This window comes from Lycorma delicatula, chromosome 2, assembly GCF_047948215.1.
Source record: "Lycorma delicatula isolate Av1 chromosome 2, ASM4794821v1, whole genome shotgun sequence".
Classification (NCBI taxonomy): domain Eukaryota; kingdom Metazoa; phylum Arthropoda; class Insecta; order Hemiptera; family Fulgoridae; genus Lycorma; species Lycorma delicatula.
This window is the reverse complement of record NC_134456.1, coordinates 181,013,942-181,019,941: the sequence shown is the minus strand read 5'-3', so window position 1 is coordinate 181,019,941 and position 6,000 is coordinate 181,013,942.

Below are 6,000 nucleotides of genomic sequence, written 5' to 3'. Positions count from 1 at the left end.
AAATACTGTTCATTCAAGGCGGTTGGATTTTCACATATATTTAAGGCAAATCGAGTGCTGCTGTGTAAATTAATTTTACAAAAATCGCATATATTAGCCACGCATTTTTGTAAACCAACAACGACGATATAATATTTAATATTGTCTCCTTTATATGTTTCAACTTGTAATCTTATATCGTTAAATGCCACATCTTTCATATCCATTAAAAATTCATAAATATCTACAAAATTGTTTTATCAACATTCCACGAGTGTTTTATTAAAGAACCACCTAATGTTTGTTTTGTATCTGGTATTTGAATATGCATCATCAGTTCAGAAACAGATATTTCTTTAATTAGTTTGTATTTCATTTCAAAATATTGTTCAAATAAATCATCAAAAGCGCTATCAATAGACAATTTATTTTCCACGAAATCTTTTATTTTTTCCAATTTGTTTGATTTATAAAGAGTTTTTCCATATGAAATAAAAACATATTTAATATATTCACAAATTAATTCTATATTAAATGGATAAGAAGTATATTTTTTATACAATTGTTCAATATCACCATTTATATTATCTAAAAATGTATTTAAATCGTACTTGTCGGACAGATTTTTGTAACAAAATACTAATTTACTAGCATTATCAATTCGTTCAAAGTTTCTTGTTTCTTGCATTCTTATTATAATGAAAATAATTTTAATAATGATGTGTTATTGATGTTAACATTCACTATATATATATATATATATATATATATACATGTAAAAGAGTTGGGATTCCCCATGACATCATGTGTTATTTGTATTCTTTTCTAATTAATATTGCACAATCTTCTACTGCCACAACTTTTTAATATATTGAATAATTTACTCAGCTTTTGGGCCAATTTTTTAATGTGTTGAAGAAAAAACAGAGTCGTGTTTTGGTGTGCTTTTTGTGGTAAATAGTCGCTTTCAAGGTGAGAATTTAACTGAAAGGTGGCGGTCGCTCTCGTGAAAAGAGACCTCTTATACTGCATCAATCGTTCTTTAATGTATTGAATAATTTACCCATATACAGGACCAATTTTTAATGTATTGATTTATTGAAGAAAACAGAGTCGTGTTTTGCTGTGCTTTTTGTAGTAAATAGACGCTTTCGTGGTGAGAATGTAACTGAAAATTTGCGGTCTCTCTCGTGAAAAAAACCCTCATATACAAGGCCAGTGGCTAGTGCTCAGGACTGGTCGGCCTGGCCCCGGACCTGAGGTTTCTATACTACTCACTTTTGCGTCAGAATTTGGAACTAATATTCGTCGCTGAGAAAGTCAGAAAAATGTACCTCAAGGATCCCCGCTTAGTGGAATCCTGTTCACCGCTTAGTGTAATCCTGTTCATAATCGCAGTGAATAAACTTATTACCACTATACCATCAGACATTGGAAGAAGTTTTTTATATGTGGATGTCGTTGCAATTTTCTACGCTAGCATTCAAACTGCAATGGTCAAATGCAAGCTAAATGAGCAATTAACAAGCTCGTCGAAGTAGCAAACATGAATAGAATCCGGTTCTCAATTGAGAAGACATTAGTAGTGGGGAAATGGGGTTACTGCGCCACTAGCCAATCGGAGGTCAGAATTTGGTCGCGTGACCTAAGCCCCGCTCATCTAAGCCCCTCCCTTCACCCCAAAACTCGCACAAATAAACCCCACTCCTCGCTCCCCCAGCATTACTGACCCTCCTTCCACCAGTCCGCCATTTTGTAACCCTCCCCCACTCTAGTCCTTCATCTTGTTTTCCTCTTCACCGTTCACCAAACTACTAAGCACTGCACCCTTCACCGTACTTTCTCCCTCCTCCCTTTCAGCACCTACGTATCCACCCACCTTATACCCACCACCATTTTACACCCTCCTTACGTAGCCCGCCATGTTTTTCTCCCCCATCCATTCCTCGTCCATCTAGGCCCCGCCCCTTCCTTCCCCTCATCAATTACCCACTCTAGTCTACCATATTGCACCCTTCTCCATCCAATACTCTACCATATTATTTCCTCTTCCACCCCTAGCCAATCTAAGCCCCCTTGAACCCTCATACTCCCTTACAACCACCCTAATCCACCATCTTATATCTCTACTCCCCACTTTAGTTCGCCATCTTGGAATCCTCCTCTTCTCACTACTCCGCTAACCCCGCTCCCAAGTTTCCTTTCCCCTTTCCCTCTTCCACTCCATTGTAATCCTTATTGTACACCATCTTGTAATCCCTTCACCTAGTCCGCCCTCTTCCCCCCTCCAACCATCGCCAATCTAATCCTTTCCCCTTCGCCCTCCAACGCTACCCTCACCACCTCCTTATACCTCATCATGACCCGTAGGGGAAGACTCCCTCCATCAACCCCTCTGTTACTTCCTCTTATGGATTTTATTCGAAGTCATCTTTGAAACCTTGGCTTTAGACATATTCCAGTAAGCCTCAGCCAGAATTCCATCGATGTGAATGTTACGAGTGACATTCCCATCAGTGTACCAATATTTAATGAACTCAAAACAGAGCACATCTTACCAAGTCTTAAGTAAAACTTATAGAACTTAACAAAACGAAGGAACTACCTACACATAGAAGGTAAACGTGAGTTCAACAAACAACATGAAACATAAATATTACATGTAACAATAGCAGCACAGCAACATTGAAATAAAACAAAGAAAAACATAATTAATAAAACAAAACATCAACAAAAACAGAATACAAAAGAAATCTAAGCAGGGCTGTAGATCCCCTCACCAATCTAATCCTGGCACTCCCCCTTTCTCTCCTCACCACTCCTCAAACAACTGTCATCTCCAATCTTGTTCTCTCCCTCTACTTCTTGCTCATCTAACTCCCTCTCCTTGCTCTCCCTCCCTCCGCCCTTCCATCATCCCCCACCTTAGTGATTCAAGTTTGCAGTACATATTATGGCGCGATTCTCTAAATCAGGAAATAAAGCATTATGCTTTATGTACAGTAACTAATGGAACTGCTTTGCACCATTTTTAGCCACACAATGTTTATACAAATAGCCAATGAAAATGAAATTAATTATCCACAAGCTTTTAAGGCTATTTGAAATTACTTCTATGTCGATGATCTTATTACAAATGCAGACAAACGAGATCATTCAACTAACAACTACTATGACAGAATGGTTTTACATTTCACACAAGGTTTTCTAATAGTTCCATTAATACTTCCCTTGATCCTAACTCCTCTATTCCATCCCTTCAAGAACAATATATATGAAGACTAGGTATTCTTTGGAATAACATCTCAGACACATTGTTACCAAATTACTCATTTCAATGATACTAACATCTGTACTAAAAGAAATATTTTATCTATAATAGCTGGTGTCTGATCAACTAGCACTTATTGGTCCTATTATATTTTCTTACAAACATTTTATGCTATCATTATGGCAAATTAAAATCAACTGAGATGAAACATTACCCAAACCTTTACTATCTCAATGGCAACCTTTACATAATTAGGTATCTTCAATTCAATCATTTAAGATGAATCATTCTCTTTAAATCCTAATAATAAATTTAAGATTAAGTCAATACAAACACATGGATTTTCTGATGCCTGTATAAGGGGTTATGGTTGTTGTATTTATATACAATTATTATTTGCCAACAATAACATTTCATCACATTTACGATGCTCAAAATCAAGATTGGCCCCTCTTAAATAGATAACTTTACTGAGATTGGAATGTGCTTGTTTGTTACTTTCTCGTTTGTTGATAAAGTTAACTCATGTGCTAATAAAAGTTGGCAAGATATATTTATACACAGATTCAACAATTGCACTTATTGTTTTCATGGACAGCCACACATTTATAAGATATTTATAAGTAATATTATTGTTGAAATTAAACAAAACATGGCTGTTACTAGTTGGCATTATGTCAAGTTTTCAGACAATCCTGCTGACATATTATCTAGAGGTTGTTTCCCAAATAAATTAATATGTTGCTATGGTGGTGTGGTTTGAGTTGACTTTCACAATTTTCATTATCCTGGCCAAATGATTACAATTCTTCTATTTCTAATAACTGTAACTTGAATTCAGAATGTTTACTGGAAAAAATGTAAAACTATTTCAATGTTAAATGTGTCTATGTTTTGCTTGATTATACCCAAAAGTTCTTGTCTCTACATACATTACTCCATACATTTAGTTTTTTCTTCTGGTTTGTTCATAATGCTAAGTTGAATCGATCAGAATGAAGTTTTGGTCCATTACCTTCACATGAACTAAGTCATACTCTAGGTAAGAGTGACTCGAGGTAATTGTGACAAGAAAAAGGTATTTTCTTGTCACAATCCCAATCTGTACACTTTAGTAATGGGATAAACAGTCTTAAAAATAATCACACTATTGTGAAACAAAGTAAGCTTATTTCTCTTGATCCATTTTGGATTAATTGGGTTTACTATGTGTAGGAGATGGTAGGCTACAACACACTTATTATATTACCATGTAAAGCATCCTATTAGTTTTATATCCAGATGCTAATATCACAAGATTAATTATTACTGCTGAACCTCTAAGACTTTTACATTTTGGCTTTCAGCAGCTAACACACAATTTGTTGCATTAAAGGTATTGGATACTAAATTCTAGAAGAATTATTTCATCATTTATCCACAAATGTTTAACTTCCTTTGAGTTTACTGCATCAACATAAATTCAACATCTTGGTTAACTGTCATCTTATAGACTGACTCTCTCTTGACCTTTCTTTGCTTGTGCAGTAGATTATGGTGGTCTGATTATAATTCATTATGGTGAGCAGAGATCTAAGTCCTTGTGTAAGGATTATATTGCTCTTTTAATTTGCCTTGATACTAAGGCCATACATTTAGAATTAGTGTCTGATTTCACTTCACAAGCATTTATTTCAGCCATAAAGAGATTTATACCTCATAGAAATATTCCAGCTCAAATATTTTCTGACAATGCCTCTAACTGTTGCTGTGCTAAAAATATCTTCTACAATCTATATCTACTCTTTAAATCAGACACACATTCATTTTCAACTAAATAAGACATACAGTGGTCATTTATACCACCTGCTTCTCTCCATCTTGGCAATATATGGGAGAGCACAATAAAGAGCATTAAATTTCATTTACATTGTGTAATAGGAGAGACAATTCTGAATTTTGAGAAGTTATATACAATTGTAACTTAAATAGAAGCATGTCTCAATTCACGTTCTATGTTCGCTGTTTCCACAGATCATAAGGATCCAGAACCTCTCTCTCTAGGACATTTTCTAATTGGATGTCTTCTTACATCTTTGCCTGAACCCAGTTATCAGAAGGTTGACATTAATTGTTTAGGCCGTTGGCAACTTATTCAAAAATTTGTTCACTTTAATTTGGAACAGATGGTCTAAAAATTATCTGCATTATCTATAACAATGCAATAAATAGAGTTTTCCTTCCTGTAATCTTTCAGTAAGAGATCTAGTTTTGATCACCAAGGATTCTGCTCCTATGCTTTGGAAGCACAGAATTGTTACCCAGGTTCATCCAGGTCCAGACAAGTTGGTAAGGGTTGTGGATTTAAACACTGCTAAAGGGTAAATAAGAAGATTGCAACTTCAATACATTGTAATCTCTTAATGTATTTTGATTATTGTATGTTCTGTCTAATGTGTACTTACATTATTGTAATTATAATATTAATGTCATACTGCTCTTATATTTTAACTCTTTACAGACTATTATTATACTCCATTACAGGTACATGCATACTACGTACAGGCACATATACAAACAATACATACATATCCAACATATACACACACAAACATATAAAAGAAGATTGTATTCAAAATACACCTAGATGATTTATTCATCAAGGGGAGTCGATCCAAAAAAAAATTTTTTTGGCCAATTTTTTTGTGCAGAATCTTATTCATATTTTTCTGATTAATTTGGTATAATATTTATTCTTATATGATAATTTT